Source organism: Triticum urartu, chromosome 4A, assembly GCF_056163025.1.
Source record: "Triticum urartu cultivar PI428250 chromosome 4A, HENAU_Tu73, whole genome shotgun sequence".
In the NCBI taxonomy this organism is placed as follows: Eukaryota; Viridiplantae; Streptophyta; class Magnoliopsida; order Poales; family Poaceae; genus Triticum; species Triticum urartu.
In genome coordinates this window covers 397,866,737-397,882,111 of record NC_141876.1, presented here as the reverse complement: position 1 = coordinate 397,882,111, position 15,375 = coordinate 397,866,737, and positions in this window count along the sequence as shown.

Sequence of the window (15,375 nt, the reverse complement as noted above, 5' to 3'; positions counted from 1 at the left end):
GGGGCACCTACACCCCCCAGGTGCGCCCTCCACCCTCGTGGGTCCCCTGTTGCTCCACCAACGTACTCCTTCCTCCTATATATATACCTAAGTACCCCCAAACGATCAGATACGGAGCCAAAACCCTAATTCCACCACCGCAACTTTCTGTATCCACGAGATCCCATCTTGGGGCCTGTTCCGGAGCTCCGCCAGAGGGGGCATCGATCATGGAGGGCTTCTACATCATCACCATAGCCCCTCCGAAGAAGTGTGAGTAGTTCACCTCAGACCTACGAGTCCATAGTTATTAGCTAGATGGCTTCTTCTCTCTTTTTGGATCTCAATACAATGTTCTCCCCCTCTCTTGTGGAGATCTATTCGATGTAATCTTCTTTTTGCGGTGTGTTTGTTGAGAGCGATGAATTGTAGGTTTATGATCAAGTCTATCTATGAACAATATTTGAATCTTCTCTGAATTCTTTTATGTATGATTGGTTATCTTTGCAAGTCTCTTCGAATTATCAGTTTGGTTTGGCCTACTAGATTGATCTTTCTTGCAATGGGAGAAGTGCTTAGCTTTGGGTTCAATCTTGCGGTGTCCTTTCCCAATGACAGTAGGGGAAGCAAGGCACGTATTTATTGTTGCCATCAAGGATAACAAGATGGGGTTTTCATCATATTGCATCAGTTTATCCCTCTACATCATGTCATCTTTCTTAAGGCGTTACTCTCTTTTCATTAACTTAATACTCTAGATGCATGTTGGATAGCGGTCGATGAGTGGAGTAATAGTAGTAGATGCAGGCAGGAGTCGGTCTACTTGTCTCGGACGTGATGCCTATATACATGATCATGCCTAGATATTCTCATAACTATGCTCAATTCTGTCAATTGCTCAACAGTAATTTGTTCACCCACCATAGAATACTTATGCTCTTGAGAGAAGCCACTAGTGAAACTTATGGCCCCCGGGTCTATCTTCATCGTATTAATCTTGCAATACTTACTTATTTACTTTGCTTTTATTTTACTTTGCGTCTTTATCATAAAAATACCAAAAATATTATCTTATCATATCTATCAAATCTCACTCTCGTAAGTGGCCGTGTAGGGATTGACAACCCCTTATCGCGTTGGTTGCGAGGATTTATTTGTTTTGTGCAGGTACGCAGGACTCGCGTGTAGCCTCCTACTGGATTGATACCTTGGTTCTCAAAATTGAGGGAAATACTTACGCTACTCTGCTGCATCATCCCTTCCTCTTTGGGGAAAAACCAATGAAGTGCTCAAGAGGTAGCAGGGTCATAAGTGCTTGAACAGACAAGTACCCAACTAGCTATGTTATATTACATGGATAGTAAGAAACATCTTCCAGGGATAATAGTTCCGTTAAGGGTTCCTTTCCCTGGGTATGCATGCCCTAATGTACATGTCCGAACTGCGAAAAGAGATGCAGGCTATAACATCTGGGGGCATGTATCAAAATAAATAAAATTAATCTTTTGTTCACCGATCGAATATTCCCTTAAGAACGCTAGCTTTCGGCTTCACCCAGTCTGAGGTACACATCCGGCTGACCCGGCAGTAATAATCGCAGAGGTGCTCCCCTTATGCCCTAGCCGAATTAACGGGAACGTAGGGCATAAATACAAGAGCCAGGCAACCCAGCTTGGCCAAAACTTAAGTCATATCGATGCATATAATGGCGAAAAAGGTACATGTGAAAGAATAACACATGTGTGGGGCATAAAGCCCAGAAAAATAGTTATATTAAGCTTCTGTATAAGAAGCCCCCAGGTATAATGAGCGCGGTTAGCACGTCAGGATTGTGTAACCAAGACACAAGTTAGCCTTTTAAGGCCTTGAGGAGAAGAAAAAAGAAGAGAGAAAGAGAGAAAAGACAGATAATTGATACGCAAAAAATTGATGGGGGTAAGGAGACGAACATAGGGTCCGGAACGAGGCATAGAATCTTCGGAGTCTGGCTGCGTTCCATGGGTTTGGCTCGAGTCGATTGTCCGATGCATCCCGCAGACGGTATGCTCCACCAGTCAGAACCTGGTCAATAATGAAGGGACCTTCCAATTTGGGCTTGAGCTTGTTCTTTTTCTTCTCCGGCAGGCGTAGAACTAGTTCGCCAACGTTATAGGTTTTGGCCCGTACTTCTCTGCTTTGATACCTTCGAGCCTGTTGCTGATAGAATGCGGAATGGGCTTTTGCTACGTCGCGCTCCTCCTCCAGGGCGTCCAAACTGTCCAGCCGATCGAGATCGGCCTCTTATTCTTCGTACATGTGCACTCGAGGTGAGTCATGAATTATGTCGCATGGCAGAACCGCCTCTGCGCCGTACACCATAAAGAACGGTGTGTATCCAGTATTGTGATTCGGCATGGTCCGCAGCCCCATAGCACAGAGTCGAGCTCCTCTACCCAGTGCATGTTTGATTCCTTTAAGGACGCACTAATCTGGGTTTGATGCCACTCATGATAAAACCATTTGCTCGCTCGACTTGACCGTTAGTTTGCGGGTGATAGAAAGAAGCATAATCGAGCTTGATGCCCATGTTGCTATACCAAAGTTTCACCTCGTCGGCTGTAAAGTTCGTGCCGTTGTCAGTGATGATGCTATGGGGGATGCCATAACGGTGTACAACCCCAGATATGAAGTCTATCACCGGTCCGGATTCAGCCGTTTTGATGGGTTTGGCTTCTATCCATTTGGTGAATTTATCCACCATGACCAGTAAGTATAATTTCTTATGGGTTCCCCCTTTGAGGGGTCCAGCCATATCAATCCCCCAGACCGCAAAGGGCAAAGTAATGGGGATTGCTTGGAGAGCGGTAGGTGGCATATGGCTTTGGGTTGCAAAAAGCTGGCAACCGACGCAATGTTGGACCAGATACTGTGCATCTGCTCGGGCCGTCGGCCAATAGAAACATGTATGGAAGGCCTTGCTTACAAGGGCCCGGGCTGCGGCGTGGTGGCCGCCGAGTCCAGCATGGATTTTTGCCAAAAGCTTCCGCCCTTCCTCTGTGGAGATGCACCTTTGAAGGACTTCGGTAGTGCTTTTCTTATAAAGCTCTCCCTCATGGACCTTGTACGCTTTAGATCGCCGCACTATGCAGCGTGCCTCATTTTGGTCCTCGGGTAGTTCCTGCCTGGTAAGGTAGGCCAGGAATGGTTCCGTCCACGGGGCGATGACGGCCATTATCACGTGGGCTGAAGGTGTTATTTCGATGGCGGAGCCTCCGATTGTGTCAGAGTGTTCGGTATTTGGTGTTGTGATCAGGTCCGGAATATTGTTACCGGTGTCCCCTTCCCATACCACGGATGGCTTAAACAGCCTTTCCAAGAAGATGTTAGGTGGGACAGGATCGCGCTTAGCGTCTATATGGGCGAGGATGTCCGCCGCCTGATTGTTTTCCCGAGCCACATGGTGGAATTCAAGCCCCTCGAACCGAGCTGACATTTTGAGGACGGTGTTGCATTATGCCGCCATTTTCGGATCCTTGGCATCGAAGTCTCCATTTATTTGAGATATTGTGAGGTTCGAGTCCCCATGCACCTTCAGGCGTTGAATGCCCATGGAAACTGCCATCCGGAGACCGTGTAATAGGGCCACGTATTCGGCTGCGTTGTTGGAGTCTGTGTATAGTATTTGGAGTACATATTGGACTATATCTCTGGTGTGGGACGTCAGGACGACGCCAGCCCCCAGACCAGCCATCATTTTAGAGCCGTAAAAGTGCATCATCCAATTGTAGTATGCGCCGTACACTTTAGGGAGTTCGGCTTCTGTCCACTCGGTGACAAAATCGGCCAGTACTTGCGACTTAATGCCTCGCCGTGGTCTATATGTTATGTCGAACGGGCCGTCATTGAACACTCTTGAAAGTAGTGTCGTAATTTTCGGGATGCCATGAATACCGCGTATGCTATCTTTTGATAATGTGGGTACCGTGATTTGCATGGAGTGAGGACAGTGGATACATAATATACCGGCTTTTGAAGTGGGAATTTATGTCCATCCATCTCTTGTTCGATGACGAGCACTGCGCTTACAACTTGGTGAGTTGCCTCTATATATAACAACATTGGTTCGCCAACATTTGGCGCGACCAAGATTGGGTTGGTGGCCAGGATGGCTTTTATTTCTTCCAATCCGGCCATGGCTGTGTCCGTCCACTCGAAGTGTTCGGTGCACCGAAGAAGGCGATAAAGGGGGAGTGCCTTTTCTCCTAATCGGGAGATAAAGCGGCTTAAGGCCGGCACACATCCAGTTAACTTCTGGATTTGCTTGAGGTCAGTTGGGATAGCCAACTGTGACAGAGCTCGGATTTTAGCCGGATTTGCTTCAATTCCTCTACTGGAGACGATGAAGCCCAGGAGCTTTTCGGCGAGTACGCCGAAAAGGAATTTTTCCGAATTGAGCTTAATGTCGTATGTTCGGAGATTGTCGAACGTGAGACTCAAGTCGTCTATTAAGGAGTCGACGTGTCTGGTTTTAACGACCACATCATCTATGTATGCCTCCACTGTTTTGCCGATCTGCTTTTCCAGACATGTCCGAATCATGCGCTGATACGTTGCACTGGCGTTTTTGAGCCCGAAGAGCATTGTATTAAAACAGAAGGGGCCGTATGGAGTGATAAATGCCGTTGCGGCTTGTTCGGACTTCGCCATCTTAATTTGGTGGTAACCGGAGTATGCGTCGAGGAAGCACAATGAGTCGTGTCCTTCAATGGCGTTGATAATTTGATCGATGCGAGGGAAGGGGAAGGGATCCTTTGGGCAAGGCTTATTAAGGTCCTTGAAGTCGACGCATATGCACCAGGATTTGTCCTTCTTTTTGGTACCATCACAAGGTTTGGTAGCCAGTCCGGATGCTTTATTTCTCTAATGAATCCGGCCTCCAGTAACTTTGCTAGCTCCTCTCCTATGGCTTGTCGCTTAGGTTCGGAGAAACGCCGAAGAGTCTGCTTGACCGGCCAGAATCCCTTTAGAATGTTAAGGCTATGCTCGGCCAGCCTGCGTGGGATTCCTGGCATGTCTAAAGGATGCCAGGCAAATATGTCCCAATTCTCGCGCAGGAACTCCCGTAGTGCGGCGTCTACAGCGGGGTTTAACTGTGCCCCGATGGATGTTCTTTTTGTGGGGTCTGTTGGATGGACTTGGAATTTGACTATTTCATCCGCTGGTTTAAAAGAGGTGGACTTGGATCTTTTGTCGAGTATCACGTCGTCCATGTCCACTGTGGAGCGCAGCGCGGTTAATTCCTCCGCCACAAGGGCTTTGAATAATGCCTCGAGGACCAGTGCGGCTGTTTTGTTCTCGGTGCGGAGTGCTATGTCCGAATCACTAGCTAGAGTGATGATTCCATTGGGCCCGGGCATTTTGAGCTTCATGTACCCATAATGGGGTATGGCTTGGAAGATCGTGAATGCCTCCCGCCCTAGAAGGGCGTGGTATCTGCTGCTGAACGGGGCCACTTGGAATGTAATTTCTTCAGACCTGTAATTCTCCAGAGTGCCAAATACCACATCTAGTGTTATTTTCCCAGCACAACATGCCTCCCGACTGGGGATGATTCCTCGGAAGGTCGTGCTGCTTTGCTCAATGTGGTTTCTGTCTATTTCCATTTTTTGAAGAGTCTGCTCATAAATGAGGTTTAATCCGCTGCCGCCATCCATGAGCACTTTAGTAAGCCGAAAGCCGTCCACAATTGGACTGAGGACCAAGGCGGCTGGTTCTCGGGCTGTTCGGAATTTAGGTTTGTCACTGTCATTGAAGGTGATAGACATGTCGCTCCATGGATTTATTGCTGCCACGTGGCAGACTTCAGTAAGGCTGTGGAGTGCTCGCTTACGCCTATTATTTGAGGCGAAGGTCTCGAAGACTGTCAATACTGTATTGTTATCCACGGGATGGTGCTCTGCGGTGTTTTGGATGAGGTCGTGCCCGAGTACCCAACATGCTCTAAGGCTGTGTGTTGGTATGGTATCCGCGGTACTATGAATTTTGCAGGGCCCATTAAGCCATCCCTCCAATACGGTTCCATGCCCTGTAGTGGGCTTTTGCTTCTTTGTAATTGAGTCGGGTGACTTATGAGAATGCACCCTTTTAGTTTGGACTGGGGGTTTTGTTAGAGCCGGATTATCCCAAAATTTTGTTTGGGTTTTCCAGGCGCTTTCCATCGCACAGTACTTCCGTACTATGGCCGCCAAGTCAGCAAAGTGTGCTATGTCACGGTGACTTATGGCGTTGAGGATTCCTTTGTCCGTGCAATTGTTGCAAAAGAACGAAATTGCGTCTTCCTCACGAAAATCCTTGACCTTGTTCATTACAAGGAGGAATCTGGCCCAATAGTGATGTACTGTCTCTTGGGGCTCTTGCCTAATGTGGGAAAGATCGTTTATATCTGGGTGGGTGGGTGGATTTAAGTCCAGACCTTGACCCAATTTGAGACCCCGGGGCGGGGGAGTTTCCGATCTTGGAAGTTCGGGCTCCGGGATGTTGCCCCACAGGGTCGGCCTGCGGCCTGTGAGGGAGTGCTGGATTAGGGGGTCTCCGGATAGCCTGACTATATCCTTTAGCCGGACTATTGGACTATGAAGATACAAGATTGAAGACTTCGTCCCGTGTCCGGGTGGGACTCTCCTTGGCGTGGAAGTCAAGATAGGCAATACGGGTATGTAGATCTCCTCCCTTGTAACCGACTTTGTGTAACCCTAGCCCCCTCCGGTGTCTATATAAACCGGAGGGTTTAGTCCGTAGGACAACATAAAATCATACCATAGGCTAGCTTCTAGGGTTTAGCCTCTACGATGTCGTGGTAGATCAACTCTTGTCATACTCATATAATCAAGAACAATCAAGCAGGATGTAGGATATTACCTCCATTAAGAGGGCCCGAACCTGGGTAAACATCGTGTCCCCTGCCTCCTGTTACCATCAGCCTTAGACGGACAGTTCGGGACCACCTACCCGAGATCCGCCAGTTTTGACACCGACATTGGTGCTTTCATTGAGAGTTCCACTGTGTCGTCACCATAAGGCTTGATGGCTCCTTCGATCATCGGTAGCGATGCGGTCCAGGGTGAGGTTTTCCTCCCTGGACAGATCTTTGTATTCGGCGGCTTCGCACTGCTGGCCAATTCGCTTGGCCATCTGGAGCGGATCAAGAGCTATGCCCCTGGCCATCAGGTCAGATTCGGAAACTTAAACTACACTGCCGACATCCGCGGAGACTTGATCTTCGACGGATTCGAGCCCATGTCAGGTGCGCCGCACAGTCACGACGAGCACGACGTAACTCTGCCATCGGACAGTGTTCGGGAGATCGCATCTGCAACTACTCCGGCCTTCAATCTGGAGCAAATTGCGCCATCCAAGGATGGAGGGATAGACCCCGCCATGGAGGCCACACTCTCAGTGGCGATGGAGCCGGATACTGACGTCACCCCCTACGAGAGCCGTGTCGCCAAACCACTGGATTCGTCTCTGGCCACGGACTCCGAACCGCCTGCATCCGTGCCCATCGAATCCGACTGGGCGCCGATCATGGAGTTCACCTCCGCGGATATCTTTCAGCACTCGCCTTTCGGCGATGTGCTAAATTCAATAAAGTCCCTCTCCTTGTCAGGAGAACCTTGGCCGAACTATGTCCGGCTAGAATGGGATACGGACGATGAAGAAATTTGCTGCCCACCCACCACCCACTTAGTAGCCACTGTCGAAGACTTAACCGGCATGTTCAACTTCGACTCCGAAGACATCGACGGAATGGACGAAGATGTAGGAGACGAACAGCAACCAGCGCCCACAGGGCGCCGGACAGCCACTTCATCACATGAAATTTACATGGTGGATACACCCAAAGAAGGCAATGGCGAAGAGACAGCGGAGGATGACCCCTCCAAGAAGCAACCCAAGCGCCAACGTCAGCGGCGCCGCTCTAAGTCCGGCCATAGCAAAAACAGCGATAACAATGCAAGAGAAAATAACACTCCAGTCGACTCTAGAGGAAACGACGACCACATTGCCTCGGTGACAGAGCACGATGAAGCTGCAAGCGGTGAACATAGTACGGATCCGACGTCCGAACACGGCGACGCCGATTATAAACCTCATCAAACCCCCTCTGGGGAGGAAAACAATCCGGAGGAAGATGCACACATCATCCTGGAAACGCACCTGGAGGAAGAGAACCTCCGTAGAAGGCTTATTGGCACAGCGAGGAGTCTGAAGAAGCAGAAGCAAAGGCTCAAGGCCGCACAAAGTACACTCAACAGCAGGTGGAACAAAGTGCTTGACAATGAAGCAAAGTATGGTGGAAGTTACCACACAAAGAGCTATCCAAAGCGCAAGCTGTTACCTAAATTCGACAACGAGGCCTTAGAGCCCGCACAACCAAAAAATGAAATGGCCAACCGGCCGGATTCACCACCTTGTGACCGCGATAGAGCGGATAACAAATACACACATAAGTCAACACACGATGTACGTGAGGACTTGCGCCAAAAATCCGGTACGACCAGATCCATCTATGGATCTAGGAAGCGTGCTCCGGCACAAAATCAAAACCAAATACCACAACCGTCCGAACGCCACGGTACATCCAAGTACAGGGGTGCCGCACACCCCCTATGTTTCACTCATGAGGTGCTGGACCATGAATTCCTAGAAGGATTCAAACCAGTGAACATAGAGGCGTACGGCGGGACCTCAGACCCTAGCGTCTGGATTGAGGACTTTATCCTCCATATCCATATGGCTCGTGGAGACGATCTCCATGCCATTAAATACTTTCCCCTCAAGCTTAAAGGACCAGCTCGGCACTGGCTCAAAAGCCTCCCCGAAAAATCAATTGGAAGTTGGGTGGAGCTCGAGGACGCTTTTCGGGATAATTTTCAAGGGACCTACGTCCGACCTCCGGATGCAGACGATTTAAGTCATATAATTCAATAGTCCGGAGAGTCCGCCCGAAAGCTTTGGAACAAGTTTCTCACCAAGAAGAACCAAATCGTCGACTGTCCAGACGCCGAAGCCATAGCAGCTTTCAAACACAGCGTCCGAGACGAATGGCTCGCCAAACACCTCTGCCATGAAAAACCGAGAACAATGGCAGCCCTAACAAGCCTCATGACCCGCTTTTGCGTGGGCGAAGACAGCTGGTTAGCCCGCAGTAGCACCAGTGATCCAAGCACATCCGAAGTGAGGGATGGCAATGGAAAACCACGACGCAATAAAAACAAGCGTTGAAATAAGGAAGATAGCCCAGATAATACGGCGGTAAACGCCGGATTCAGGGGCCCTCGGCCAACCCAGCGGAAAAAGCATTTCAAAGGTAGCAGAGATGGACCGTCTGGCCTAAACAAGATTCTTGACAAACTATGTCAGATTCATGGCACCCCCGATAAACCTGCAAATCACACCCACAGGGAATGCTTGGTCTTCAAGTAGGCAGGTAAGCTAAACGTCAAACACAAAGGGGGGGAGACACCAAGCGAAGACGAGGACGAGCCTCGCCAGCAAAGCACTAGAGGACAGAAAAAATTCCCACCAGAGGTTAAAACAGTCAACATGATCCATGTGATGAAGAGGAGAAGCAAACATGCAATCCGAGACACACACGCCATAGAGCCCGTCACCCCTAGGTTCAACCCCTGGTTGGCCTGCCCGATCACTTTTGATCGTGGGGATCACGCGACAAGCATCCGGCACGAAGGATTGGCTACCTTGGTGTTAGACCTAATAATAAACAGATACCATCTCACACGAGTCCTCATGGATGGCGGCAGTGGTCTAAATCTGATATATCAGGACACAGTCCGCAAAATGGGGATAGACCCGACAAAAATAACCCATCGTACTACTACTTTCAAGGGAGTAATACCAAGCCTAGAGGCCCGCTGCACGGGCTCTCTATTACTAGAGGTTGTATTTGGTTCTTCCAACAACTTCCGAAGCGAAAGGTTAACTTTCTACATCGCTCCATTCCGAAGTGGCTATCAGGCACTACTCGAAAGAGCGGCTTTCGCTCGTTTTAATGTAATCCCGCATTACGCTTCTCTCAAGCTTAAGATGCCCGGTCCACGTGGCACCATCACAGTTAGCGGAAATACTGAGCGTTCTCTACGCGCGGCAGAATGTGCGGTGGCTTTAGCCACCGATTACTAGAAGACCTCACCAACCCGAAAAAATGACAGGTCGTCAAGACCACGAACATGGTTAGACAAGTCCGGTGCACCACTACGTATACATGAGATTGGTTTGATGATCAAGCCCTCCTAGACGGTACCAGGGGCTTCCCGCGTGTAATCAGGGCTAGTCCGGCTCAACTTGACATATCTTGAATTTTAGTGATTTATTGATAATAACCAATTTTCTGGCACGACAACTTTCACCTAAGTTCTTCTCTTTTATATATGACAATCGTGCTACACCCGTCCAGGACACGGCACAATGGAGACATAGGCGCAGACGTGCAGCAGGGACCCGCTCAAAGGTTTCTTTTTAGATTAAGACCAACCTTTTTTACTGTCTCTTGTTGTTCACATCCTCCGGATACTCAATACAACCGAGAAGGATGCCGACGCATTGGCATGTGGCCACGTCAGGATATTGCACGTACCTGGACACCCGGGGTTTAATATTAAGGGCATTGTTCAGCCCGGCATATGTTATAAAGACCGAATACCTTAGGGAGTGTTCGGTGTCGCGAGTTTGGCCTTATATGCCTCAGCTCCGAATTATGTCTTTGGTCAAATGTTGGGTTTGCCCGGCTCCCATGTTTTGGTACCTTATGTTCCGCTATATTGGCTAAGGTAGCACTGGGAGAACTACTGCGATTGTGTCTTGGTTCATCCGGATGAGCACCTTAGTAGAGAAAGTCGAGAATGACTGTCATGATATAGCCCGAGACTGGTCAACCACTCGATGACTCAGCGGAATCTTCGATATTCCTCCGCATTAACGAAGGGCCATTTACCGGTCATGTACGTACGCGCCCTGTATTCGGACGAGCGTAGAAGTACCAGGGGCTATCTATTAGCCCCACCGTCAAACTCCTATGGCTATGTGAAAGTGTTAAAGCAATATAGTCCGATTGCCTCGTTCGCTGCGCTACCACCTCCTTAATGGACCAAGACGTTGGATCAAGTGTGAATACACGTTTCTTGCGAACACCCCCGCATTATATGCGTGGGGCGGAAGCCAACGACTTCAAACTTTCAGGTTATATACATATATACATAAACGGCCGCACAGGAGGCATCATAATACTTTCAGGAAAAAGTATATACACAGCCTTGACGACTCAATAAAACATTGTTCTTACAATGGGAGTACATGTCACTAGAACATAATATTCTTCGAGCACTGAGCCTCTATCGAACGAGCGCCTTCAAGAACTTCTTCAAAGTAGTGCTCAGCAGCCACTCGGCCCACGGCCGAACCCTGTGTTGCAACAGTGGTGGCCTCCATTTCTGCCCAGTATGTCTTGACACGGGCAAAGGCCATCCGCGCACCCTCCATGCACGCCGACCTCTTCATAGCGTCGATGTGCGGCATAGCACCAAGGAATTGTTGCACTAAACTAAAGTAACTCTTCGACCTTGGCCCTCCCGGCCACAGATGATCCACAATGGACCTCATGGCGAGTCCGGACAACCTATGGAGCTCGGCCCACTCGGCCATTCGCTCATTCAACAGCAGCGGACGCACTGGAGCATGGAACTGTGACCAGAACAGCTTTTCCACTTCGCGATCTTTCTGATCCTTGAAGTACTCGGCCGCATCAGCAGCACTTGCCGCCAAATCCACGTAGGCGTCCGCCGAACTCCATAGTTGATCAAGAGGAGCATACTTCGGATCTCCGAACTTAGTCCGCAACAAGAAGGGCTTCCCAACCACGATATCCGCAGCTTGATGCAACTCCTCCTTCGTTGCTCTAATTTTAGAGCGGGCTTCCTTGGATGCTACCATGGCCTTTTCCAGGTCCGTCACCCACGCTCGGTTTTCTTTTTTAAGAAGCTGGTAACGGTTAGCAGCATCTTTCAACTCAATGGACATCTTGGCTATCCTTTCCTTGCTCTGGCGATGCACGGACTGTTCAGCCCTCAGCTCTTCGACCGCCTTTAGAGCGGCCGCATCGCTATTCCTTACTTGTTCCTTGGCTCGGGCAAGCTCTGCCCGAAGGGTCTCCACGCTGGCAGCTCCATCTGCAGTCACAACATATTAAAGATACTGGCATCATGCTCCTCTTACTATGTGTTGATCACCGGAGAAATCACTTACCCTGTGCCTCATCAAGCCGCTTATTGACAAGCACGATGTCGGCATCTGCCACTTCAAGTTGCAGCTTTAGCTCGGCAAACCCATCAGTCCGGCTAGCCACCGGAGCTTCAGCCACCTGCACATAAAGGCGGTCTGGTTATTACCTGGGACTATGATCCTCTGTTTGCCGCCGTTTTCGACGACAACCAGAGTCTCAGGGGCTACTATCTTCATAGGGCACACCTAATGTGTGCGGTATCGTAAAAAACATACACTATTTCACATACCTCAAAGCCTTTCAGTAGACTCACAAAAGCTTCATGCAATCCGCTTTCAGTGGATGAAATCCTTTCAACTACCGTATTCATTAGCGTACGATGCACTTCCTAGATGGCCGCTTGCTCCAGAAGATCCTTCAGTACGTCCGACCGCACACTATACGGTTTTGGACTCTTTCTGTTGCTCTCTTTAGGAGCTGAATACTGAGGACTCCGGGTGGCCAAGGGATTACCCCCTGGCCTTGGCGGATTAGGAGAAACCCTCCACGACGACACTTCAGGGTCGCCCGCCTCATGAGGCGGGGTGGCAGGGGGAGGTGTTTCGCTCTCCATCATCTCCGGAAGAAGATCCCCCGAAGACGAACTCTGTCAAGAAGGGCTACGATCCGAACTACAACATATAAGCTTCGGTTATTTTCACTACTAAGTACTTTTCGATTACTTACAGCTCAATAGAGGGCTGATTCCCTTGCAAACACTATGCGGCAAGGGTACCCCCCGGGGCAGGACCCTCTGGCGAAGATTTCCTCCCTCGTTTGGAAACCTCTGTTTCCAGATCTTCAGAGGTGGTCCTCTTCCTTCCTCAGGGAGAGGGAACGTCAGATTCTTCTCCCTGGTTATCCTCCTTCGCTGAGGAGCTCATTCCCCCGGTTGGGACGAGTAGTGAGTGAGGCTCGCTTTCGGCCTCTTTATTCCCCCTTTATCTTCCTTCGAGGGCACCTCATAAGGCACCGGCTCGAGCATTCTGTCTAGTACTGGATTGGCCAAGCCCTCGGGAAGGGGGGCCGGACACCTGATCATCTTCGCCTTTGTTATCCAGTCCTGGTCAAAGAGCAACTTTTCAGAATGATGTTATGATAAATAAGAGAAACAGCGTGTTTGGCCATGGAATTACTTACTTGGGTATCCGGGCGATTACAGCTCAGACCCGCATCCTCGGTGGTGTCCGGGCACTTTATTTGTGGTCCGAAGAACAACTTGTACATCTCCTCGAGCGTCATGCTGAGGAAGTGCTGAATGATTCGTGGTTCCTCCAGGTTGAACTCCCGCAAAACGGAGAGGTCTACGTTTGCAAGGCGGGACCTGGCGAACTAGCATGACCTGCATCACCGTGACCAGGTTGACGTCTCTCTCAATGAGATCTCGGATGAGCAACCCTGCAATATCGGCACATCCTTTACTGGACCCCAGTTTAGCCCCCTCGCTGATCCATGACGTTAGTTGTGGTGGGGGCCCGAGCAAAAGGCAGGGGCGGCTACCCACTTGGCACTCCGGGGAGATGTGATATAAAACCACTCCTGCTGCCACAAACTGGACATCTCTAGGAAGGAACCCTCTGGCCATGAAGCATTAGCGCTTTTGCTTATTACGGCACCTCCGCACTCTGCGTGCCGCCCCTTGAGCATCTTCGGCTTCACATTGAAAGTCTTGAGCCACAGGCCGAAGTGAGGGGTAATGCGAAGGAAGGCCTCACATACGACGATGAATGACGAAATGTGAAGGAGGGAATCCGGGGCCAGATCATGGAAATCCAGCCCATAATAGAACATGATCCCCCTAACAAAGGGATCCAGAGCAAGGCCTAGTCCTTGGAGGAAGTGAGAGATGAACACAACACTCTCGTTGGGTTTGAGAGTGGGGATGACCTGCCCTAGGGCAGGCAGCCTGTGCGAAATTTCGGCAGTCAGATATCTGGCCTCTCTAAGCTTCTTGATGTCCTCCTATGTGACAGAGGAAGGCATCGACCGACCTTGAAGGTTGGATCCGGACATGGTTGAAGGTCCGAAGCGCCTGACTTGAGCCTGGGGTGTTGGAACTCGAGGCTGGGGAAGGATTTGTTGAGCAGGAGAGGAAAAAAGGGCAGGTCTTGGCCTCTTTATAAAGAGGGTGAATAGCAAGCGTCCTCCTCACGGTCGTTTTGGACTTGCCTAAAATCAAGGAGTCATACCAACGGGCACAAGTGGGTTACCCACGACCGTATTGATGAGAATCCCGTAATAAGGGGAACACGATCTCTGCTTTGACAAGACGTGTGAAGAAAACCGCCTCGCGATATGTGCGGTCCTGGTTGAGAAAAACGGTTCGAATAATGATCGGGCCATGACATAACGTTGGGCTGTTAAGACGCGCCAGCAGATTAGATTTGTGGAAATATTATTCTCTCTACGGTGGTATGTGGAAATTATTTTGCAGGGCCGAACACTATCCTTGGGTCCAAAATCTTCTATGGAGTATTCGGAGGAGGAACACGCCTTGCAATGCCGAAGACAAAACTGCACGCCGGACTCATCGTCATTGAAGCCTGGTTCAGGGGCTACTGAGGGAGTCCTGGATTAGGGGGTCTCCGGACAGTCAGACTGTTGGACTATGAAGATACAAGATTGAAGACTTTGTCCCATGTCCAGATGGGACTCTCCTTGGCGTGGAAGGCAAGCTAGGCAATACAGATATGTAGATCTCCTCCCTTGTAACCAACATTGTGTAACCCTAGCCCCCTCCGGTGTGTATATAAACCGGAGGGTTTAGTCCGTAGGACAACATACAGTCATACCATAGGCTAGCTTCTAGGGTTTAGCCTCTATGATCTCGTGGTAGATCAACTCTTGTAATACTCATATCATCAAGAACAATCAAGCAGGACGTAGGGTATTACCTCCATCAAGAGGGCCCGAAGCTAGGTAAACATCATGTGCCCTGTCTCCTGTTACCGTCAGCCTTAGATGCACAGTTTGGGACCCCCTACCCGCCGGTTTTGACACCGACAGCCTGATTCTAGGTTCAGGGTTAGGGTGAGGTCCTCCCGTGGGCAGGTATCCGGCTCGGAGAGCTCGGGAATCCG